We start from the raw sequence: 26901 nt of genomic DNA, 5'->3' as shown, positions 1-26901 counted from the left end.
TTTTATGAGCATGGTAGAACAACTGTCCTCGTGACATGGTAGAGCATCTTTCGGGTTTATGCACAGGAGTTGTATAGATGGCTATTCAGATAAAATTAATTTTTCATTTTTTTGATGAACTGACATTTTGATTTCCAAAGTGGTTATACCAGCTTGCAATCCCAGCAGCAATGGAGGAGTGTTCCACTTTCTCCACATCCTTCCCAGCATCTGCTGTTGCCCAAGATTTTGATCTTAGCCATTCTGATTGATATAAAGTAAAATTTCAGGGTTATTTTGATTTTCATTTTCCTGATGAATAAAGATGTTGAACATTTTTTAAGTGCTTCTAGGCCATTCAAGATTCCTCTGTTGAGAATTCTCTGTTTAGCACTGTACCCCATTTTTAAATTGGGTTATTTGGTCTTTTTGGAATCTAATATCTTGGGTTCTTTATACATTTTCAATATTAGCCTTTCATTAGATGTAGGGCCAGAGACAATCATTCCCTATGTGCAGTTTTGAGTTTGGTCATACTGAGAGTGTCCTTTTATTTACAGAAGCTTTCCAGTTTCACAAGATCCCATTTTTCAATTGTTGATCTTAGAGCCTGAACTATTGGTGTTTTGTTCAAACAGAGGTAGGCAGATCCTTGAGGGATTGACACTAGCCTGGTCTACAGAGCTAGTTCCAGACAGTAAGAACTACACAAAGAAACCCTGTTTTGGAAAAAAGATTGTATTTTCTTTTGCCAAGGTGTGGTGATAGTGAGATAAAAATCTTTTAAATTCAGACTTTATTTTAGAGAACCTGATATAAGTTTGAACTCAGGGAAAGTAACAGGCTGCTTAGGGGGAGAGAAGGGGGCTTACGGGACTTTCGGGGAGTGGGGGGCTAGAAAAGGGGAAATCATTTGAAATGTAAATAAAAAGAATATCGAATTAAAAAAATAAATAAATGAAAATAAAAAAAATGAAAAAAGAAAAATCTTTTAAATTCAGATTTCATTTTAGAGAACCTAACTTAAGTTTGAACTCAGGGAAACTAACAGGTTGGTATCTAGCATTAGTTTCCAAGTTGCCCCCAACAAAACTGGAGCCTAGCTCTCATCTCCAGGTTAAACCTCCAACAAGAACAGCATCTCCAGGTTATACCCCCCAACAAAACTAGTATCTCCAGGTTACAATGTCCAAGAACAATGTCTCCAGGTTATTTCTCCAACAAACATGCACTCCAGGTTATAAGCCCACCCCTGGCCTGACAACTAACAATGCAGAGAGGAAGAGAAGTTAAGTCTATGATATGACTCCCAGCACCAGCCAATTATGTTAAAGGCCACCGGAGCTTTCAAATTAGATGCTTGCACGAGCACTCTCTGCTTGCTGCTTACTAAAGTAGCCTTGCCCTGTAGACATTTGGGGATTTTCCCTCCCCTGACCAAAACTATTCTGAGCTATAGTGGTGCATTGGGGTGGGGTGGAGTCCCAGCTAGCTTAACTAAAGTAAAGACCCTGCTTTTAGTTGCATCAGATTGGCATCTGTGTGTGTTTTGTGGGACTACTAATATATCCCTAGCACAAAAATACAGTAAGAAATAGTTCAGAAGATGCTTGGTTTTTCTCCAGGTGTAAACTGTTAAGAATTTCTTTGAGGTGATATAAAAATAAATAAAAAAGGGACACATTTAATTTTGGTTTTAAGATGCATATGGTGTGTGGAGTATACTTCCAGATGGAGGCAAGAGGGTCAGTAGTACATAAATAGTCCCGCTCATCCAAAACTGCAGGATCTTCAAGACACCAGCCAACGTCAGGACAACTGGGAGGAGTCTCTTGAGGATCCAATATGATGGATGGTGTAGCAGAAGCCAGAGGCCTAGAACCAGACTTATGTCTCATTACAATGAACCTTTGCAAGTGAAGAATTGTGGGCAGGGTAGTATACTGTGTGACACATTGTGACACACTACAGCTACACAGACTCTTTTCTATGCTTTGTTTTTGTTTTCTTTGTTCATGTTTCTGTTTTCTTTTGGGGAGGGAGGATGCAAAGGCAGAAGGTGGATATGAATGGTCTAGGAGATGAGTGGGACTGAGAAACTTGCTATACCACTCCTGGGCATATACCCAGAGGTTGCTCCAGTATGTAATAAGGACACATGCTCCACTATGTGCAGTAGCCTTATGTATAATAGCCAGAATCTGGAAAGAACCCAGGTGTCCCTCAACAGAAGAATGTATACAGAAAATGTGGTTCATTTACAACATGGAATACTACTCAGTTATTAAAAACATTGAATTTATGAAATTCTTAAGCAAATGGATGGAAATAGAAAATATCATCCTGAGTGAGGTACATGGATTACACATGGAGGGATCCATGGCTCCAGATGCACATGCAACAGAGAATGGCCTTGTTGGACAGACACCAAAGGGAGGAGAGGCCCGTGGACCTGAGAAGGCTAAATGCCACAGTAGAGGGGGACGCTGGAATAGGGAAGTGGGAGTGGGTAGAGTGGTGAGCAGGCAGAGCAGGGGTGGGTTAGGGGATTTTCTGGTGTGTTGGAGGGAACCAGGAAATGGGACAACATTTGAATTGTAAATAAATATCTAATTTTAAAAAAGGAAACTCACAAAGATCCTATACCACTTGCTATACCACTCCTGGGCATATACCCAGCGGTTGCTCTAGTATAAATAAATTTTTGAAGATTTATTTCTATATTTTTCTTATTTTTTATTTTCTACATTCTTTGTTTACATTCTAAATGATTTCCCCTTTCCTGGTTCCCCCCTCCCCATAAGTCCCATAAGCCCTCTTCCCTCAGCCTATTCCCCAATCACCCCCTCCCATTTCTCTGTCCTTGCAATCCCCTACAATGCTGCATCAAGCCTTTCCAGGACCAGGGCCCTCTCCTTCCTTCTTCTTGAGAATCATTTGATATGTTAATTGTGTCTACAGTATTCTGAGCTTCTAGGCTAATATCCACTTGTCAGTGAATGCCTTCCATGTGTATTCTTTTGTGATTGGGTTACCTCAGTTAGGATGATATTTTCCAGTTCCAACCACTTGCCTAAAAATTTCATGAATTTATTGTTTTTAATTGCTGAGTAGTATTCCACTTTGTAAATATACCACATTTTCTGTACCCATTCCTCCATTGAGGGATATCTGGGTTCTTTCCAGCTTCTGGCTATTATAAATAAGGTTGCAATGAAAATAGTGGAGCATGTGTCCTTATTGCATGTTGGGGGAACCTCTGGGTATATGCCCAGGAGTGGTATAACAGGGTCCTCCGGAATTGTCACTCCCAGTTTTCTGAGGATCTGCAAAACTGATTTCCAGAGTGGTTGTACCAGCTTGCAATCCCACTCAGTGGAGGAGTGTTCCTCTTTCTCCACATCCTGGCCAACACCTGCTGTCTCCTGAGTTTTTAATCTTAGCCATTCTGACTGGTGTGAGGTGAAATCTCAGGGTTGTTTATGATGTTGAACATTTCTTAAGGTGCTTCTCAGCCATTCGAAATTCCTCAGGTGAAAATTCTTTGTTTCTGTACCCCATTTTTAATAGGGATGTTTGGCTCTCCTGGGTCTATCTTTTTTTTTTTTTTTTTACTTTTTCAGGACAGTGTTTCTCTGTGTACACCTGGCTGTCCTGGAACTCACTTTGTAGACCAAGCTGGCCTCGAACTCAGAAATCCATCTGCCTCTACCTCCCAAGTGCTGGGATTAAAGATGTCCAACACCACCGCCCAGCTGCAGTCTACCTTCTTGATTTCGGTGTATATATTGGATATTAGCCCTCTGTCAGATGAAGGGTTGGTGAAGCTCTTTTCCAATTTGTTGGTTGCCATTTTGTCCAATTGGAAGTGTCCTTTGCCTTACAGAAACTTTGTAATTTTATGAGGTCCCATTTGTCAATTCTTGATCTTAGAGCATAAGCTATTGGTGTACTACTGGTCAGGACCTTTCCCCCTGTGCCCATGCCCTCAAGGGTCTTCCCCAGGTTCTTTTCTATTAGTTTCAGTGTGTCTGGTTTTATGTGGAGGTCCTTGATGCACTTGGAGTTGATCTTAGTACAAGGAGATAAAAAATGGATCAATTTGCATTTTTTTGCATGCTGACCTCCAATTGAACCAGCACCATTTGTTGAAAAAGTTATCTTTTTTTTCACTGGATGGTTGTAGCTCCTTTGTTGAAGATCAAGTGACCATAGCTGTGGGTTCATTTCTGGTTCTTCAATTCTATTCCATTGATCGACCTGACTGTCACTGTACCAATACCATGCAGTTTTAAACACTATTGCTCTGTAGTGCTTGAGGTCTGGAATACTGATTCCCCTAGAAGTTCTTTCAGTGTTGAGAAAAGTTTTAGCTATCCTGGGTTTTTTGTTATTGCAGATGAATTTGAGAATTGCTCTTTCTAACTCTATGAAGAACTGAGTTGGGATTTTAATGGGGATTTCTTTAAATCAGTATTTTTCTTTTAGCAAGATGGCTATTTTTACTATATTAATCCTGCCAATCCACGAGCTTGGAAGATTTTTCCATTTTCTGAGGTCTTCTTCCATTTCCTTCTTCAGAGTCCTGAAGTTCTTGTCATACAGATCTTTGACTTGTTTGGTTAGAGTCACACCACACTTTATATTGTCTGTGACTATTGTGAAGGGTGTCATTTCCCTAATTTCTTTCTCAGCCTGCTTATCTTTTGTGTATAGGAAGGCTACTGATTTGCTTGAGTTGATTTTATAACCAGCCACTTTGCTGAAGTTGTTTATCAGCTGTAGGAGTTCTCTGGTGGAGTTTTTTGGGTTACTTAAGTAGACTATCATATCATCTGCAAATAGTGATAATTTGACTTCTTCCTTTCCAATTTGTATTCCTTTGACCTCTTTATGTTGTCTAATTGCTCTAGCTAGAACTTCAAGTACTATATTGAAAAGACATGGAGAGAGGGGGCAGCCTTGTCTAGTCCCTGACTTTGATGAGATTGCTTCAAGCTTTTATTTAGTTGGATGCTGGCTACCTGTTGGCTGTACATTGCTTTTATTATGTTTAGGTAAGGACCTTGAATTCCTGTTCTTTCCAAGACTTTTATCATGAAATGATGCTGAATTTTGTCAAATGCCTTTTCAGCATCTAATGAAATGTCCATGTGTTTTTTTCTTTGAGTTTGTTTATATAGTGAATTGCATTGATGGATTTCCTTATATTGAACCATCCCTGCATCACTGACATGAAGCCTACTTGAACATGGTGAATGAGAATTTTGATGTGTTCTGGGATTTGATTGGCAAGATTGTTATTGAGTATTTTTGAATCGATATTCATTATGGACATTGGTCTGACGTTCTCTTTGTTGGATCTTTGTGTGGTTTTGTTATCAGCGCAATTGTGGCTTCATAGAATGAGTTGGGTAGTGTTGCTTCTGCTTCTATTTTGTGGAATAGCTTGAAGAGTATTGGTGTTATGTCTTCTTTGAAGATCTGATAGTATTCTCCACTAAAACCATCTGGTCCTGTGCTTTCTTTGGTTGGGAGAATGTCAATATCCACTTCTGTTTCTTTAGGGGTAATGGGACTGTTTAGATGATCTATTTGATCTTGATTTAATTTTGGTATTTGGTACCTATCTAGGAAATTCTCCTTTTCCTCCAGATTCTCCAGTTGTGTTGAGTATAGGTTTTTGTAGTAGGATCTGATGAGTTTTTGAATTTCCTCAGTTTCTGTTGTTATTTATCCCTTTTCATTTTTAATTTTGTTAATTTGGATACTGTCTCTGTGCCCTCTGATTAGTCTAGGTAAAGGTTTATCTATCTTGTTGATTTTTTCAAAGAACCAGTTCCTGTTTTTTTTTTTTTTAATTTTTTTTTTATTTTTATTTTTATTCTTTGTATGGTTCTCTTCATTTCTACTTGATTGATTTCAGCCCTGAGTTTGATGATTTCAAGAATTCTACTCCTCTTTGGTGAATTAGCTTCTTTCTGTTCTAGGGCTTTCATGTGTGCCATTAATCTGCTAGTATATACTCTCTCTAGTTTCTTTTTAGAGGCACTCAGGGCTATGAGTTTTCATTTTAGCACTGCTTTCATTGTGCCCCATAAATTTGGGTATGTTGTGCCTTCATTTTCATTAAATTCTAGAAAGTCTCTCATTTTCTTCTTTATTTCTTCCTTGACCAAGGTATCATTGAGTAGAGTATTGTTCAGCTTCCATGTGTATGTGGTCTTTTTGTCATTTTTGTTGCTATTGAAGATTGCCCTTACTCCATAGTGACCTGATAGGAGGCATGGGATTAATTCGATCTTCTTATATCTGTTGAGGTCTGTCTTGTGACCAATTATATGGTCAATTTTGGAGAAGGTTCCATGAGGTGCTGAGAAAAAGATATGTTCTTTTGCTTTAGGATGAATATATATGTGTTAAATCCAATTGATCCTAAGCTTCAATTAATTTCACTGTGTCCCTGTTTAGTTTCTGCATTCCTGATTGGTCCATTGAGGAGACTGGAGTGTTGAAGTCACCCACAATTATTATGTTAGGTGCAATGTGTGCTTTGAGCTTTAGTAAAGTTTCTTTTATGAATGAGGGTGTCCTTGCTTTTGCAGCATAGATGTTCAGAATTGAGAGTTCTTCTTTGTGGATTTTTCCCTTGACCAGTAAGAAGTGTCCTTCTGTGTCCTTTTTGATGACTTTAGGTTGAAATTCAATTTTACCTGATATTAGAATGGCTACAGTGGCTTGTTTCCTGAGACCATTTGCTTGTAAAATTGTTTTCCAGCTTTTTACTCTGAGGTAGTGTTTGCTTTTGACAGTGAGTTGTGTTTCCTGTATGCAGCAAAATGTTGGGCCCTGTTTACATATCCAGTCTGTTAGTCTATGTCTTTTTATTGGGGAATTGAGTCCATTGATGTTAAGAGATATTAAGGAATAGTAATTTTTACTTCCCATTATTTTTGATGTTATTTTTATGCTCAAGTTGTTATCTTCTTTTGGGTTTCATGAAAGATGACTATCTTGCTTTTTCCAGGGTGTAATTTCCCTCTTTGTATTGGTGTCTTCCACCTATTACACTCTGTAGGGCTGAGTTTGTGGACAGATATTGTGTAAATTTGGTTTTATCATGGAATATCTTGGTTTCTCCATCTATGGTAATTGAGAGTTTTGCTGGATATAGTTGTCTTGGCTAACATTTGTGTTCTCTTAGAGTCTGCATGGGATCTGTCCAGGATCTTAACTTTCATGGTCTCTGGTGAGAAGTCTGATGTAATTCTGATAGGTCTTCCTTTATATGTTACTTGGACTTTTTCTCTTACTGCCTTTAATATTCTTTCTTTAGTACATTTGGAGTTTTGATTATTATGTGACAGGAGGTATTTCTATTCTGGTCGAGTCTCTTTGGAGTTCTGTAGGCTTCTTGTATGTTTGTGGGCATCTCTCTCTTTAGGTTAGGGAAGTTTTCTTCCATACTTTCGTTGAAAATATTTACTGGCCCTTTAAGTTGTAAATCTTCACTCTCATCTATACCTATAATCCTTATGTTTGGTCTTCTTATTTTGCTGTGGATTTCCCAGATGTTTTGGGTTACAACCTTTTTGTATTTTGCATTTTCTTTGACTGTTGAGTCAATAATTTTTATGGTACCTTTGGCATCTGGGATTCTTTCTTCTATTTTTTTGTATTCTGTTGTTATTGATATTTGCATCTATGACCCATGATTTCTTCCTAAGGTTTTCTATCTCCAAAGTTGTTTCCCTTTGTGATTTCTTAGTTGTTTCTACTTCAGTTTTTAGATCCTGGATGGTTTTGCTTAGTTCCTTCACTTGTTTGTTTGTGTTTTCCTGTAATTCTTTAAGGGATTTTTGTTTCCTCTTTCATGGCTTCTGCCTGTTGACCCAAGTTGTCCTGTATTTCTTAAAGTGGGTTTTTTGCATTTCCTCTTTATTGACTTCTGTCTGTTGACCCATATTTTCCTGATTTTCTTTAAATGATTTTTGTGTTTCCTTTGTTAGGGTTTCTATCTTTTGATTCATTTTCTCCTATACTTTTTTAAGAGGTTTATTTATGACCTTCTTGTAATCCAACAGCATTATGATATGTGATTTTAAATCCAGATCTTGTTTTTCTCATGTGTTGGGGGGTATCCAAGACTTGCTGTTGTCGGAGAACTGGGTTTGGATACTGCCATATTGCCTTGATTCCTGTTAGTAACATTCCTACATTTGCCTTTTGCCATCTGGTTATCTCTGGCATTAGTTGGTCCTATTGTCACTGGCTGGTACTTGAACCACCTGTGAGCCTATAATGCTATTTCCGCACCTCTGGATGACTGGGTTTTCCCTGGCACAGGCTGCTGATAGGCTGCCCTACTCTTGGATTCTGTTGGAGCCCTGGTGTGCCTTGTTCCAAGCAATGCTATACTCGGTTGTCTCTGTGTACCTGGTGTTGCCTGCCTGGTTTGTCCAGCAGTGAAGATGGCAGAGGCTGCGGGGACCCCTTCCAAGTTCTGGTCACTTTGCAGGGCAAAGTGAGCTAACCCAATCAAAAAAAATAAACATGGTATGCATTCACTGATAAGTGGATATTAGCCCAGAATCCAGGAATACCCAAAATACAATTCACAAACCAAATAAAGCTCAAGAAGAAAGAACAAAGTATAGATACTCTGGTCCTTCTTAGAAGGGGGTACAAAATACCCACAGGAGGAGATACAGAGACAAAATGTGGAGCAGAGACTGTGGTATACAGAGACTTCTCCTCCTAGGGATCTATCCCGTATAGTTACAAAACCCAGACACTATTGTGGATACCAACAAGGGTTGCTGATAGTAGCCTGTTATAGCTGTCACCTGGGACGTTCTGCCAGTGCATGACAAATACCAAAGGTTTCACTCTCAGCCAACCATTGAATTGAGCACAGTGTCCCCAGTGGAGGAGCTAGAGAAAGGACCCAAGGAGCTGAAGAGGTTTGCAGCAGCATAGGAGAAACAACAATATGAGCCACTCAGCACTTCCAGAGGTCCCAGGGACTAAATCACGATCCATGGATTGCACATGGAGGGACCCATGGCTACAGATGCACATGCAGTAGAGGATGGCCTTGTTGGACATCAAATGGAGGAGAGGCCCGTGTACCTGAGAAGGGTAAATGCCCCAGTACAGGGGGATGCTGGTACAGGGAAGTAGGAGTGGGTAGAGTGGTGAGCAGGCAGAGTGGGGATGGGTTAGGGGATTTTCTGGTGTGTGTGAGGAAACCAGGAAAGGGGACATCATTTGAATTGTAAATAAAGAATATATCTAATTTAAAAAAAGAAAATCACAAAGATCCTGTAATATTTTTATTTTTAAAGATTTATTCATTTATTTTGTATATGCATACACTGAAGTTATGTGGATGGTTGTGAGCCATCATGTGGTTGCAGGGAATTGATTTCAGGACCCCTGCTCACTCCAGTATGCCCCACTCACTCTGGCTTAAAGATTATATGCATTGTTACGTCTCAGTACACTGTATCTGTCTTCAGACATACCAGAATAGGGTGTCAGATTACATTACAGACCATTGTGAGTAACCATGGGGTTGCTGAGATTTGAACTCAGGATCTTTGGAAGAATAGTCAGTGCCCTTAACCACTGAGCCATTTCTCCAGCCCCCAATAAATAGTTCTTTTTTTTTTTCTGAGACATGGATTCTCTGTATAGTCCTGGCTGTCCTGGAACTCACTGTGCAGACCAAGCTGGCCGGGAACTCAGAAATTCGCCTGCCTCTGCCTCCCAAGTGCTGGGATTAAAGGAATGCACCACCACCTGCTTGGCTATAAATAGTTTTAAAAAATGAAGAATAGTCTTTTTCAATCTGTACACTGATTTCAATTAGATTCTTTAGATTTTAGATGTTTAGTTTTTTAAGTTCTTCATATATTTTGGATATTAGTCCTCTATCAGATAGGGTATTGGTAACATAAATTTTCTATTTTTTTTTTTAGGCTGCCACTTTCCCTGAATGTCAGTGTTCTTTGCCTTTTAATATATTTTCAGTTTCATGAGGTCCCATTGATTAATTAGTGACCTTTATATAACTCTTTTGCCTTTTTTTTTTTTTTTTTTTTTTGAGACAGCATCTTTACAGAGACACCTGTATTTTTCACTGTCCTGGAACTGACTTGATATATCACACTGGCCTTGAACTCACACAGATTTTCCTGCCTGTGCATTCCAAGTGATGAGATTAAAGGTATGTTCTATAACATCTCAGCAAGTGGCAACACCACATATCCAATCCAGGACTGTTTGGTCCAGCCTTTGTTGGTTTTAAAATTATAATTCTTCTGTTGACTTGTGAAGCATGTTCAAACTATCCTAGTTCCCAAAGACCCCATCTAATTCATTCCCATAGTGTTTTTGGTGAATTCTTCACAGTGGAAAGGGATCACTAAGAAGCATGAGAACTCAGCCTATATTTTGATGATAAATAAATTGTGCTTAGCTCTTCTAGCCCTCATGAAAAGAATGGACTATGTATAAATTAGCATCTACAAATACTTTTTGGTTTTGTTTATTTGCTTGCTTGCTTATTTTTCTTTTTTAAGACACATATTATCCCTGGTTTGACATCAAACCAAGAGATTGGCCTGCCTCGGCATCCATTTCTTTTTTTTTTTTTTTCCATTTTCCCTGTTTTATTTTTTTTATTTTTTTTATTCGATATATGTTTTATTTACATTTCAAATGATTTCCCCTTTCCTAGCCCACCCACTCCCAGAACATCCCGTAAGCCCCCTTCTCTCCCCCTGTCCTTCCCCGTTCTGGTTTTGCTGAATACTGCTTCACTGAGTCTTTCCAGAACAGGGGGCCACACTTCCTTTCTTCTTGTACCTCATTTGATGTGTAGATTATGTTTTGGGTATTCCAGGTTTCTGGGTTAATATCCACTTATTAGTGAGTGAATACCAAGATTCACCTTTTGAGTCTGGGTTACCTCACTTAGTATGATGTTCTGTAGCTCCATCCATTTGCCTAAGAATTTCATGAATTCATTGTTTCTAATGGCTGAATAGTATTCCATTGTGTAGATATACCACATTTTTTGCATCCACTCTTCTGTTGAGGGATACCTGGGTTCTTTCCAGCATCTGGCAATTATAAATAGGGCTGCTATGAACATAGTAGAGCATGTATCCTTATTACATGGTGGGGAATCCTCTGGGTATATGCCCAGGAGTGGTATAGCAGGATCTTCTGGAAGTGAGGTGCCCAGTTTTCGGAGGAACCGCCAGACTGATTTCCAGAGTGGTTGTACCAATTTGCAACCCCACCAGCAGTGGAGGAGTGTTCCTCTTTCTCCTTTCATGCTTAAGGCTCTGCATCCATTTCTGTTGCTGGAAGTAAAGGCACAGCCAAGCATGCCAGGCTTAAAGTGACATCAAGATCAGCACTTAAGGAACTTGAGTAACTTACAGCTGTCATTCCAGCATGGATTGCCTTGAATTCAATGTCAGCAATACATTCTTAATGGGACTGTCTTAAAGAAAGAAAACCACAGTGACCCAATAAATAATTGGATATGATTGAGAACACACTTGGATATTATGGTTAAGCAGCCTTCATGTTTCTGAGGTAGGAGTATCTCTGTGAGTACCAGGTCAGACAGTAACAAGGTCATACAGAAAGAAAGATCTCCTCACAAAAAGGACCAATCAATAACTATATACAATATTTAAACTGAGGACAAAGATAGACTAGGCTGTATGTGGTGAGGTATCCTGACAGATATGAGGGACTTACCTAATCTGGACAATGTTGAGAGATCTCCAAATCCAGGCAGGGGAAAGCTGATACCCTAGGTTCTAAGACCCTGTGGGATTCTCACCATGCTTTGACTCTTTCTTTTTGTTTCCCTTATGTGCATGAGTGTCTGCCTGCCTGTATTTAATATTTGTGCACCATATGTGTGCTTGAAGCACGTGGAAGATAGAAAAGGGCAATAGATTCCCTGGAAATAAAGTTGTTTGGAAATGTGTATCCACAACAGGTCCTCTGGGAAAACAAATAGTGTTCTTAACCACTGAGCCACCTCTCAGTTCCTAAATTCAAATTATTACTTTAGTTCAATGAAAACTAAATTTGTTTCTTATTTTTGGGTTTTGATGCTGTAATGCCAGGGAAGTGTTAGTGAAACTAAAAAAAACAGACAGGAGTTGATCTATTGAAAATCACAACAGGGACTTCATTCACAAGATAGAGCTTGGGCACTCCACCCCACCTGCCAGCCCTGACACAGTAGGACAGGTTTGATGGAGATGAGCCCAGAACACCTTTTGGGGTAAGTTTTTATAGAAAGCAGCAGGCAAGGGGTGAGTTACAAGCATCTAATTTGAAAGCTACTGAAGCCTGAAACATAATTGACTGGTGCGGGGAATCAAACCATAAACTTAATTTTTGTTTTTCTCTGCATTGATAGCCATTAGGCAGGGGCAGGCTTGTAACCTGGGACTGCAGATTTGTTGAGAGAATCACCTGGATACTGGTGTTAGATGTTGGTTTTTGGGGGGTGGGTAGCCTGTAGATGCATATCTTATTGAGGGTTAGCCTAGAGACTGGAGCTAGCCTTGGGTTTTTGTTGGGTGGGTAACTAGGATACTAATGTTATTTACCAGCCTATTAGTTTACCTGAGTTCAAGTTCCCAAAATGGATTCTGAACTTAAAAATTCTGGTCTCTCAATGCATGTGAGCATGCCACAGCACTCCTACAGAGGTCAAAAGGAAATTTTACAGACTCAGTGACCTCCTTCCAGAGACTGAAGCCAAGTCCTGACCTGCTACACCATTGCAAAGAAGCTCCATACTTTTTGACAGTTTGAGATCTAGGTATGGCATGAAAGTATGTGGGTCCAGGAGATGCAGAGGGTGATAGGTAGAGTATGGTGGGCAATTAAGCCCATCATGTCCAGTTTGGTCAGGACAGTGTCATGGGAACTTAGCTCCAAGCAGTAAGAAAGGATCCTGGATGAGGCTTTGTTGGTGCAGTGAAAGAACCTGTCCCAGGTCAAGATTCATTATAGTTCATCATCTCTCAAAAAGCCCTTTGGAAGGGTCTAGCATATAGCTCCAGGGTTGACCATGCATCTGGCATGTATTGAGTTTAATACTCATTACAACATACAGAGATTAAATAATAGTGATGAGTCTATACAGAAAAAAAAACTGAAAATAAAAAGTGGTGAAAAAAACTCCAGAAAACAGAGATACCTCACAATGTTGCATGGGAGAGTATGCCATTTAATTTATAAATAAAGCAAACTAAATAGCTTGAAATGACCCAAGGATTTTGTGTGTTTTGATTTTATTCGGGTAAGAACCATTTTAGCCTGGGATGCCCTGGCACTCCTTTTGTATACTACTTCTCAAATTCTAGACTTGCTTGCATGTGTGCTACACTAATCCTGGCTCAAGTCCTGTGGATTTCCTCTGGGCCTCCTGAATCCTAGGTAAGCACTCCCATAATCCAGTCCCCACACAGTGATTGCTATATTTTCTCCTGCATGCTCCAGCACTCCGATAAAATGAGATTGACCAAGTGGGTGATGCTTTTTCTTGTGTCCAGTGTGACTTTGCACTCATTTGACTTTCTTTCTTTCTTTCCTTCTTTCTTTCTTTCTTTCTTTCTTTCTTTCTTTCTTTCTTTCTTTCTTTCTTTCTTTCTTCCTTTCTTTCTTTCTTTCTTTTTGTTTTGTGACACTGGGGTCTTACAACATAGCCCAGCCATATCTTAAAATCTAGAGCAATCCTATTGCTGTAACAAAAGTATTACTTCTCTTCCAACCATAGCAAAATGTAGAAAGAAGGAAGGGGGCGAGAGGAGGGAAACTGATGTATGCAGAAGGCATGCCATATATTGCCTCGACTATCTCAGACTCACAGCCATTTACGGTATTCTCATGCAGTCACATGGCTCTATATCTGCTTTGGGGAAACTTACACATCTTGGTTCACTTTTACATTTGAGACAAAGTCTGGATATGCAGCCATGTGGACACTAGTTAGCAGGGATTCTACTCATTCCCTAGATTATTGTAATAAAGTCCAGTGTCTCAGAGGACACTATAATGAATTCAAAATAAAGAGTGATGCCAGACAAATTCTGAGATTCTCCTCAGTCCATCCGTGGCAAACTCAACCTATGGAAATAAGAGCCTGGGTAACCTAGGCATATGGCATTGATGCTGTCTCTTTAAGGCCCATGACAGATTACCAGTGTCTTTTTTGCCAGGACAAGAGGCTGATCACATAGACTTTCCAAAGAGGAATAAGATTGAAATGAGCAGGCTATAGTAACCTGGTGGCAAAAAGGTTACCTGTGTCTGTATCGGTTCTTGTCAGACTCCACATGCTGAGATGGATGTGTAAGAATCAAAGTGAGCCTTAGCTAGTGAAAGACCCCCAAATGAACATTGAGAATGGAGTTCTATGTGAAATCAAGGGGTTTATTTTTCTAGGGTGCTGGGGTCATCTTACATCCAGAGGAGTGGAGACCCCTTCTCTTCTTTTCATAAGCTTTTTATGCATTTTTGAGGGCAGACTATAGCAACAGCAACTAGGCATGTAGTGGTTGTTGGCACTGGTGATCTTTACATTAATTGGCTGGGCAGGGAGGGGAACTCAAGGACCTTCCCTATCTCCAGGTTGCTGGATGATTGGCTGGGCAGGGGAGGGAGACTTTCCCTAAGGCCTGGTGGGAAGTTCTATGTCAGGGCTCTCTATTTCACCCTTTTCTTGTGAGTGCTTAGTGCTTCAATCGTGAAGCAATTAACCATAATCTATAAGCAAGTTAACGTATAGACAGAAACATTGAGAGGTCTATCTTTATAGTGTTGTCTAAGTAGCATCTGCTGTACTCTAATAAAATTAACTAAGCAATTTAAAATGCAGGGTCCAAAGGTTAGCAGCAAAAGTAGGATAATCAAGAGTCCAGCTAGAGTAGTTAACCATGGGGACAAATTAAATCAGGATTCAAACCATCTTTGGTTTTGTTCTCTTTCTCTTTCTTCAGGCCATCCCATTTTGTACTTTAGCCATTAAGTCTTTAACTACCCCTGAGTACTCTATGTAGAAACTGCACTCCTCATTGAGTGCAGCACCTCATAAACCTCTTTGTTGAATGAACAATAAGTCTAACCCCCTGCAGTTCTGGAGCACCACTTGTGAGAGGGAAATAAGTGACTCCTGGAGATGAGAGATTGAATTTCAAACCTCTTGATATCTATATTCATGGCAGTCAGTAGGCTCTACTAATTTTTCCCCCCTGAAGGCAAGTGCTGATGCTCCAGTAGCAGTACCTCCTCTCTCTAGACCCTAGAGTAGGGGAACTGTGAGCAATATGAGGTTTTCTTTTCTGACACTAAGTGTCTCCATTCCAATGATTCAGGAGTTCCCTATGAGGATGATAAATGAGGTGGGGGACCAGTTGCACTATGACACAGAAATCTTTGATGGTGTTAAAAACAGTGGAGTGAACATAAGGAGTCAATGGATGTAGAGCAGGCCCATCATCCATTTTCTGGGGTGATGTAATATGTGTCACTCTATGCTGTTGACCAATGTTGGCTACACAAATGGGAGTGAGAGCTGAGTACCTTTCCTAGACATAGTCCTTTTCAGACACAGCTTGAAAATTGAGGCCAACTCCAGATTTCTCTACCCATCTACAAGTATTGGAGTCATTAGATGCTATAATGTATGTATGGAAAGCTATACCTTCATAATAGGGGGAGGTATATGATAACATAACTAACAAGATCTGGTTAGATCAGGTTTAGTCTTTAGTATTTAGTGGGATATCGATTGATCACAAAAAAGGTTTTTTTTTTTTTTTTTTTTTTTTTTTTTTTTTTTTTTTTTTTTTTTTTTTTTTACAATTAGTTCCCTGTGATGGGAGACTGTCTTGACCTTGCTTCTATAGAATGTAAGGAAGTCAGGAGGAGGGGTGACCCTGGTGGTGAGAGTTACTCCTAACTGGGGAATAGTAAGGATAAATCCTGGGCCTTGTGCAGAAGTGCTGGGTTGGAAGCCATCTTTAGGATTCTGTTAGTCCAATTGGGGTCATGAGGGTCTCTATCTTTAACATGATAGTAAACAGTAGGTCATCATCATATCATGTCTGGTATAATCTTAACCCCCAGGAGCTACCAACTCCCAAGTTGTGAGCTTCTTTTCTCTTTGGGGTGAACTATATGGTAATAGTGTTGCAAAAAAAGTTAAGGCAGGGACACTTTTCTGTCCAAGTCCCTGATAGATGCTGGTTTCCCCAGGTGTCATCAGGATGGATTCCTTAGTGGAGGTTTTCTGTCAAACTATGATATCTCCCACAGCTGCTGCTTATAAGTCCCCTTCCCTTCAAGGCCCTGCTTACTGTAATCAAGTCCCAGCTAGAGCTGTGCTTCCAGTAAATGTTCTCTGGTCCTCTGCATCAATGAGCCATAGACCTGAATCTCCCATTCTTGGGTCACACATAAATTAGAACCTGATGAAGGTTATCGCTTAGCTGGGGATATCCACAACCTATGTCCCTATCCCATACTCCCCTGCATGTGCAAGGTGTCAGTGAGCTTGAACTTTTTTCCGTGGCACTCAGGCAGCCCCCCCACTCCATTTATCCCAGGTGTCCAGTCTGCCTTCCAGGCTACACAGATCAGAGGATAAAGTAGGCCAAGAAGTATTTGGAGGGTGTTCCCCAGTGTTTGACCAGACCATATCCCTGGTGGCTAGGACTACCTGCCAGGTTAGTCTTGGAGGTTGATGAGGGCTGCCTGGCCTGGCTCGAGTCTTCTAGGCAAGGAGTCCAAGCACAGTGGTCAGGAAGAAGAAGCCTGATCACTTGGCCATCTGGAGAGTTTAAGCTTCAATGTGTTTGAGGTTTGCTGTGCTTTCCAGTGTTATGATACTGAACCGATGTAGGTCCACTACCCAGTTTTCCATGGGTGATGTGGACCCTGGCAGCAACTCCATCTATTTTGACAGTAGTTGGCATGGTTAGCAACATGACATAGGGTCCTTTCCACCTGGAGTCTAGTGTTCCTGCTAGATGTCTCCAGATGTAGTCCACATCCCCTGATTAGATGTTGTGTATGGATGATGTTCCTGGGGTACACAGGGCAGAAATTTGTGGCCATAGATTCTCTTGAACAATGATGGTTGTTGAGTTCTTAAAGCCTTGGGGCAATCTAGTCCAAGTCAACTGCCCTGTGATCCATTTATCAGGGAATTTCCATTCAAAGGGAAAATATTCTTGACTCTTGGCTGCTAGTGGAAGACAGAGAAAACACATCCTTTTCCTATAGAACTGTATACTAAGTCCTGGAGGATGATAAAGAGCCCAGGAGAGTGCATGGGTTGGGTACTGTGGGGTGGATGTCAGCCACCCATTTATTCACTTCTCTTTAATCCTGTACTAGCCAGTAATCCTTAGTTCCAGGTTTTCTCATGGGGAAGGCGGGGTGTTCTAGGCCAATCAATACTTCTGCAAAATTCCCAGCTGTAAGAATCTATTAATAAGGGGTATTTTCCCTTCCTGGGCTTCCTGGACATTGGGTACTGCCAGACAGAGATAGGAGAGGCTTGTTCCCTTAGCTTAACCACGACTAGAGGCTGGTGCCTTTATTTCCCCATCCCAGCTGTCTCTGCCCATGCTTGGGGAAAAGCCTCCAGCCACCAGTCCATTTCCTTTGGTGTAGACCCTTTGGGGATTTGTTCAAATAACTGGTACTCATCTTCTAAATTAATAGTGAGCACTTGAATTGGTTCCCTACTTGGTCCTTTGATTTGAGGCCCTTCTGGGAGGAAATTAATTTTTTCACCCATCTTTGAGAGTAGGTCTCTCTCTAATAGATGGTAGGCGCAATTGACAATGACCATAAAAGAATGGGATACCCAGCCCATGCCTATTGCCCTAACATTCTCAACAACTTATCCTGCATCACTTCTAACTTCCGAAGTTTCTTTTTGATATCTCTACTAGCCTAGTGTAGCTTATGTCAACAGATCTTTGGGTAGTCCATGAATATAGTTTGGTGCCAGTAGCCACTTGGACCCATGGCTTATTGCTTGACAGTGGCCCATCAGAGTGTAGCAAGTTGGAATATTGAGCCCCTGTATCAACTAAGAATTGGGTATTCTTTCCTTCTACTTTCTGGTCTCCAGGAGGGATTACAAACCCCATCCTTCCTATTCATTGTCTCCACCCATGGACAGGATCTTGGGGTCTTTGGATTACCCTTCCCAAGGCTCACCAGATGTCTTTATACTTATTGGGACATTCTTGGGCCCAGTGGACCTTTTCCTTGCAGTGTTCTCATTGTTCCTTGTCCAGCTGCTTCCACTCCTTCCAGTGTGGCTCCCTCTTCCCTGCTTTCCCTCACGACTCTTTTCCCATTTCATTTGCCTTTTATCCTCCTCTTTATTCAACCTTGCTTCTTTCTCTTCCTCAGTTTCCCTATTTCGATAGACTTTTTCTGCCACTTGCACTAAATCTCTCAATTTATCCTGCAACCCTTCTAACTTCTGAAGTTTCTTTTAGACATCTCTACTAGCCTAGTCTATAAAACCATACTCATTGTAGCCTTACATTCTTCACTGCTTGGGTCATATGGCATATCTGGCAGAATACCTCCATAAGTCTCTCTAAGAAAACCTCCAGTGACTCCATGGGTCCCTGCTTAACCTCTCTTACCTTAGTCAAAAGTGTGTCGCACCTGAGACCAGACAAAAGAGCCTGGTGATAGACCTTTAAGTGTTCCTTACCTCCAACTGAATTAAAATCCCAGTTCAGTCTTTGAAGAGGAAACCCTTCATTGATCTCAGAGGGATTATGGGTTGGAGCACCATTCACTCCTGGAACATTCTTTCTAGCTTTCAAGAGGGTCTGCTCCTTCTCCTCCATGGTGAAAAGAACCTGACGGAGCTGTTGACAATTATCCCAGGTGGGCTGATGAGTAAAAAGAATAGACTTTATCAAGTTAGTAAGCCCCTTAGGGTTATCAGAGAAAGGTCAGTGTTGTGACTATCAATTGTACAAATCTGAAGAAGAAAAAGGCCAATACTGCATGGCTTGGTTGCCAGCTGCATCTAAGGGCCCAATAGCCTGCAGAGGAAGGGCTGCATTTTTATCAGGGAAAGGGCTTCTCCTGCTCTGGGCTCCCTTATTGAGTCCTGGATATTCACCTAAGTGGGGGAGGTGTGGGTAAATCCCCAGGGGAAGGGCAGGTCTGGAAGTGGGTGGGAGTTGCCTTGGCTCCAGCCATGATACCTTGTGGTGGGACCTTGGGAGCCACCATAGGGCGGTAGGGAGGCAGAGGTAGGGGCTCTAAGAGGAGTAGGCCCATAGCTCCAGGTTCATGTAAGACTTTCTTTGGAGTTGACTCACTAGGTGATGATTCTTTTCATTCCTGGATGGGCAGGACCTGTGAAGGCTTGATGGTAAGAAAGGCCTTAACTCACAAAGGGGGATCAGTATCGAATTCCTTCCCAATCACAATATAAGGATCCTGGTTAGGTTAGTTGGCTGACCCGACCTTGAATATCTTCTTGAATGCCATAACAACTGGGAGATCAAAGGTCCCAATCTCAAGCCAACCGACTCTGAAAGGGAGTCATTCTGAGGAACACAAAGTTATCAATCTCGTTTTTAAAATTATCACTGACAAGTTATGAGTGCAATTGAAGGGAGTTGGGACTTTTCAGAATCCATAGTTGAGGCAGCAAGCAGTCTTAGAGCCCGGGCATGCTGGACAAGCTTGAAGCAAAGTTGTGGTTTAGTCATTCCACAAACAGACCAGCCATAAAAGATAAGGGGTGACTCCTCTGTCTCCTGTGTGAGATATGTGTAGGCCCAGAGCTCTGATAATAAACTGCCTCCAGCGTTTGCATCAAGTCGGTCTCTTGCATTTCCTTGGGTATACGCTAACCCGAGAATGGAGTGGGGTCTCCCCAAAAGGAGGTCACTGACCTCACCAAATAATTAACTACTAGTTCAAGGGGGGGTTGATTCTGCCTGTCACATGTCCAAAAATGTCATCAGTCCCAGTCCAATAACACAAAGAGTCACGAGGAAGACAGATAATTTGCCCCTGCCACAGGTGAAACAACCCAGTAACCAGGTGACTCAGCCAGCTCCCACTGGAGACAGTCTAGAAGGTTCCAAAAGGAGCAGTGTCCTCACATTACCCTCTGTGGTAGCGGAAGCTTCCTCCAGTCACCCTGCAGTCACTGTGGTAAGGCACCTCTGCCCACCGTAAACAACCAACCACCGACCACAGGCTTCTCTAAAAGCCTTACAGACACTCACAATCAAACCAAAAGGAAAACACAAGAAACAGAGACAGACAACTGACGTACCTGACATTTTAGGCTCTAGCAGGTCCTGAGACCACCATATCTCGTGCCATCATTGAGGCTCTCTGGCTTCCCAGCCAGTGCACCAAATGTAAGACTCAAAGTGAGTCTTAGCTACCAGGAGAATCCCAAATGAGACTCAAGAATGGAGTTCAATGCAAAAGCAAGAGGCTTATCTTTCTAGAATGCTGGGGTTGCCCTGCACCCAAAACAGAGGTGAATCCTTTCTTTCATAAGCCTTTATAAAATTGTTTTAGGACAGATTATAGCAATAGCAACTAGATACATAAGGATTGGTGGTCCTGATGGTCTTTACATTAATTGACTGGGCAGGGATGCGAACTCAAGGACCTTCCCAGTCTCCAGGTGTCTGGATAATTGGCTGGGCAAGGGAGGAAGACTTAGGTACCTTCCCTAAGGCGTGGTGTGAAGTTCCATGTTTCTCTCAGATGAGGGTTTTGACTTGAGGCAACTAGAATGTACAGTAGGGCACTCTGAGTTCTCTACTATTCCAGGGCAGGGACTCTGGTGTAAATATAACATTTACTTGCTAGATGTAAAAGTATATTTTATTCTCTTGACCTAACTGTAATCTCAGAGGCTTACTGCCCCTGTCTGCTAACCTTGGCAAGCTTCTAGCCTCCATACAATCTAATCTAGGCTTACAAAGAGTTGAGCCTCTGAGACTTCATTCCTAAATAAACTCACCATTTTTTCTCCTTTGTGATGTCTGTCTTGTGTATCTCTCTAAGCCTCTCCTGAATTGCTCTGCTTGGCCTCATACTAATTTTTACAATCTCTTCTAATCTGAATCCTTCTTACTCTCTGTCTTATCTGTGTTCACCTGGGCCTAGCTTGTTATCTCTTCAGCCTGTCTCTGTAAAACTCTCCAGATAAAACTGCCTTCTCTCTTTCCTTGCACTTACCTTCCAAGGAGTTGCATTTTGTTTTTTCTTCTTGGGAGAGTTGGAAAGAACCTATTCTGTTAAATCTTTCTCTGATTCTTCACTTTGTCTCCCACACAACTACAATTTTTTTCAAATTTGTAGGTTCATTCTACAAAACAACTTTAACTTCATTGTTTGGGATTTAAGGTATATACTAATATCATGTTTGTATTCCAGACAGAGGGATTAAAGTGGGTGCTAAGGGCTGAGTAATAACAATACAAGAAAAATTTTATTTTGTTTTTCTGAATATAACACAATCTCAAAGTTTGCAGTGTGAAATAACATCCTGTAACATTCTGGCATCTGGTGATTTTTGTGATGGATGAGATTTACAGATTCTTAAGGCATGGGATGAATACAAGACCTATGAATGCAGGCCCTATCTGATTAGCGTGTGTCTTTGTGGCCAGATTTGCTGAATGATTTCCTGAATTCCAAGATGCACAGAGCCTAAAGGCAGACATCATCAGCCACTTTGCAGTGACATCTATCTTCCTTGTGGTCAGCACTGTGTGTCTGATGGAAAGACTAGGTTTGTCCTTGTTGACCTTAAGTCAACATGGGCAGGTGACTCTTGGATACTGAAAAATGACTGCCTAGGGATTGGACTTTCACCAGGGCATCTGAGAAAATGTGACTTTCAGACACTGTTTGATACACAGACCAAAATAGTGTTCAGTGGATGAGACATTGTAGGTGGACTTGAAATGAAGAAGAGTGGGATAGTGAGGACAGGTCTCTTATGTTCTTAGAAAGACTTCTCCAAATGTGATTTGATCAAGAGAGGATCACCAGTGGCTTCCCCTGTATGGGAGTCATACATTTATGGGCAGAGTAAGAACCTGAATACTCTCTGGTATTCTGTTCAGGTACTCCCTCAGTTTTAGGATCAGACTGAACATATTGAAGGCCAAATATACTTCATGTTCGGACCTGCCTTCATTTTTTAAAAAAAGATTTATTTACCTTATGTAAGTACACTGTAGCTGTCTTCAGTCACCAAAAGAGGGCGTCAGATCTCTTCATGGATGGTTGTGAGCCACCATATGATTTCTGGAGTTTCAACTCAAGACCTTGGGAAGAATAGTCAGTGCTCTTATCCCCTGAGCCATCTCTCCAGCTCTCCTGCCTTCATTTTTAAAAAGAAGACCTGAGACGTTGACCCACAGTTGGACCTGAGCTACACCCAAGTACCCAGAAGGCCCCCACTGCTGTCCTTGGCCAGAGTTACTCCCTAGGTACTTCCTACCAACACTTAGTCAAAAATTAGTCTGGTTGTTCTGATGTAATTTTAGAAGTTCATGACTCAAAATCTCCTGGCCAAGTTAGGTGAGTTGGGGTACCAGATATTGGCTAAAAAGGCACATCTATGCCGGACTGAGGTGACCTACCTGGGATATACCCTGAAGAATGGGCAGCGATGGCTCACAGAAGCTAGGAAATGGACAGTGGCACAGATCATGACCCCAACCACCCCTTACCAGGTAAGAGAATGCCTGGGGATGGCAGGATTCTGCAGACTCTGGATCCCAGGGTTTGCTACCTTGGCAGCCCCCTTATACCCTCTAACAAAAGAAAAATGGTAATTCATTTGGACTATGGAACATCAATTGGCTTTTGAGACTCTCAAAAAGATGCTGCTACAGGCCCCTGCCCTAGAACTGCCTGATTTTAAAAAAAACCTTTCACCCTATACATTGATGAGAGAAATGGAGTGGCCAGGGGGGTCCTCACTCAAACTTTAGGACCCTGGAGGCGCCCTGTAGCCTACCTGTCAGGGAAACTGGATCCTGTGGCTAGTGGATGGCCCTCCTGTCTACAGGCAATAGCAGCTACTGCTGTGTTGGTGAAAGATGCTGATAAACTGACTATGGGCCAGAATGTGACAGTGGTGACCCCCCACACCCTTGAGAGTGTCATTCGACAACTCCCAGACCACTGGATGACTAATGCTCGATGACCCACTACCAGAGTTTGTTGTTGACTTATGGTTGACCTTCGCTCCACCTGCCATTCTTAACCCCGCCACCTTACTGCCTGAAGCTGACGAAACCCCCATACATTACTGTGAAGAGATACTGGCAGATGAAACTGGGACTTGGCCAGTCTTAACTGACCAACCATGGCCAGGGGTGATGACCTGGTTCACTGCCAGAAGCAGCTTAGTGGTAGAAGGTAAGCGCAGAGCCGGGGCAGCAGTAGTGGATGGGAAGACTATCATATGGGCCAGCAGCCTGCCTGAAGGGACATCAGCCCAGAAAGCAGAGCTTATTGCCATAATTCAGGCTTTGAGACTAGCAGAAGGGAAGGCTGTCAATATTTATACAGACATACGGTATGCCTTGGCAATGGCTCACGTTCATGGGGCGATTTACTGACAATGTGGACTACTGACTTCCGCTGGGAAAGACATCAAAAATAAAGAAGAAATTCTTAGCTTGCTAGAAGTTGTTCATTTGCCCCGCAAGGTGGCGATCATCCATTGCCCAGGGCATCAAAAGGGAACTGGAGCAATAGAAAGTGGAAATCAGATGGCAGACCAGGTAGCTAAAGAGGCAGCACAAAGGCCACTGACTTGGTAATTAAAACCAAACCCCATCCAGTCGAAGAGATCCCAGAAAAATGGATCCTCACAAAATTAGAGGGGCTGGAGTACTTGACTAATATACACCACCTCACTCACCTGGGAACCTAAAAGATGATGAAACTAGTTAATAGATCCCCTCACTATATTCCTCAACTACAGAAGGCAGTAGAGGACCTAATAAAGAACTGTTGAGCATGTGCGCTTACCAATGCTGGGTCGAACAGGACTCATATCGGAAGATGCTTGTTAGGAAACAGGCCAGGGACTTTTTGGGAAATTGACTTTACTGAGGTCAAACCAGCCAGATATGGAAATAAATACCTTCTAGTTTTTGTAGATACCTACTCAGGGTGGGCTGAACCATTCCCCACCAAAAGAGAGATGGGTAACATGGTGGTCAAGAAGATACTTGAAGAAATTTTTCCCCGTTTTGGGATACCTAAAGTAATTGGGTCAGACAACGGACCTGCTTACGTCGCCTAGGTAAGTCAGGGATTGGCCAGACAGCTGGGGATGAATTGGAAATTACATCATGCCTCCAGATCCCAGAGTTTAGGGCAGTTAGAGAGGATGAATAGAACTCTAAAAGAGACCGTGACTAAATTGACCTTAGAGACCTGCGGGAATGATTGGACAGTCCTTCTCCCTTACGACCTATCCCAGGTCTGAAATATTCCCGGAGCCTCAGGTCTTACACCCTTTGAACTAATTTTTGGGTGCCCCTGCCCTTCTATATGACTGCAGAGAGAAAACCTGTCCTGTTTCCCCTCCCCCATTCCCCCATCTTGCCTCCTAGCTTGGGTGAAGGTGCTCGAGATCATGAGAAAAGAAATCTCGGAGCAGTTGAAAGAAACCTACATCGCTCGGGACTTGCTGGTGCTGCATCAGTTTGAAGTGGGAGACATGGTCCTGGTGAGAAGGCACTGAGCAGGGAACCTCAAGCCACAGTGGAAAGGACCCTACCTGGTGCTGTTGACTACACCCACCGCTGTGAAGATAGAGGGAATCCCCACCTGGGTTCATGCTTCACACATCAAGAAGGTCCCCCCAGGGACTGATCAAGATGAGTGGATCTTGGAAAAGACTGATAATCCTTCTAAACTGTGCTTCCGTTGCTTGCATACCTCCGAAGATTGACAATCCCCATGCCCCTCGGACACTGACTTGGCAAGTAATGGATACCAACACGGGAAAAATTATAAGTAGCACCCAAACCTTTGTGCCTGTGGGCATCTGGTGGCCACGTCTTGGGTTTTGTTTTCGAACCACAAACCCCACTGCCAGGAGTAGTCCTCCTAACATTGTTCAAAGCAAGGGGTTTTATGCCTGCCCTGGAGCCACTAACTCTAGAGGTTGTGGAAGGCCAGATGAGTTCTTTTGTAGGAGTTGGAGCTGTGTAACCTCCAATGATGGGGATTGGAAATGGTCAGTTGATTCAACTGATCGAATAACCCTTTCTTTTGCAAATCCAGGATCTGGGTGGCATGCCACCATTCCTCTATATGCAGGCAAGCCCTGTTCTCCTAGGGACCTAGACTACATAAGAGCTCAGTTCACTGACACAGGAAATGAACCCCCTTGACTACCTGGCTCCAAGGGTTGTACTGGGGAATGGTTTACTATAACCATGGGAGTAAACCTGGGTCCCTGATATCAATCCGATTCAAAATAGAAATACCACCCCCAGTTCCAATAGGACCTAACAAGATCCTCCTAGAGCAAGGCCCTCCTGCCAGGCCCAAGGCCCAGACTCCTGTAACTGCCCCATCTATCCCGAGAACTGTGAGATCCCTTAACACCATCATTCCTCATGGACCCTGGACCACAATCTGTACATATCCCTCTATGGGACAGAGACTGTTCAACCTGGTTAGAGGAGCTGTCTATGCCCTTAACAACACTGATCCAGATGCTACTATTGATTGCTGGTTATGCTTATCCTCAGGTCCCCCTATTATGAAGGAGTCACCTATAATGGGGATTTCAATAAAACCAGTAATCATGCTTCCTGCTCATGGGGGATAGGAAAGAAATTAACCCTGATTGAAGTAACAGTATCAGAGGAGAGTCCCAGTCTTTGCATAGGGACCCTTCTCCCTTCCGATCGTCATCTATGTGGCCAGACTCACTCCGTGAGCAGGACAGAAACCAACTATTAGTTGGTACCTTCTCCAATGGGCCTGCAACACAGGACTTACCCCCTCCGTATCAACTAGTGTTTTTGACCCCTCTCATGATTTCTGTGTCATGGTTCAGCTTCTACCCCGAATGACTTATCACCCTGCTTCCTACCTAGAAGATGAGTATACCAGCAAGAGACTAAAAAGGGAACCAGTTTCCCTAACCCTAGCTATGATGCTGGGAGCTGGTCTTGAGGTGGGAGTAGGGACGGGCATAACAGCCCTAATTGAAGGTAGACAAGGAGCTCAGTCTTTTCAGTCTCTAAAGGAAGCTATAAATGAAGACTTAGAGATGCTGCAAAAATCCATGGATGCCTTTGAGAAATCTTTGACCTCCTTATCTGAAGCAGTGTTACAGAATAGAAGAGGTTTAGATTTGTTATTTTTAAAAGAAGGAGAACTGTGTGCAGCCTTAGAAGAAGAATGCTGTTTTTATGCAGACCACACAGGAGTAGTCAGGGATTCTATGCAGAAATTAAGAGAGAGACTTGAAAAGAGAAAGCGAGATCGAGAAGCACAACAGGGATGGCTCAGATCCTGGGACTCTAAGTCTCCATGGGTGACCACTTTATTCTCTGCTTTCACCGGACCAAGTCTTGTTATATGTTTGGTTCTAATCTTTGGCCCTTGTTTAATAAATAAAGGACTTGCTTTCATTAGGGATAGGGTAAATGCAGTGCAGCTTATAGCTCTCCAATACCAGTATCAACCCATAGTTAAAATAGAAGGAGAATATGATTACCATTCCCCATAGGAAGACACCAATTTTTAAAATTAAAAGATTAGAATTATTTAGCAGAAGAAGAGGAGAATGAAGGGAGT

This window comes from Apodemus sylvaticus, chromosome 3 (assembly GCF_947179515.1).
Source record: "Apodemus sylvaticus chromosome 3, mApoSyl1.1, whole genome shotgun sequence".
NCBI classification, from domain to species: Eukaryota; Metazoa; Chordata; class Mammalia; order Rodentia; family Muridae; genus Apodemus; species Apodemus sylvaticus.
This window is presented reverse-complemented; position numbering follows the sequence as displayed.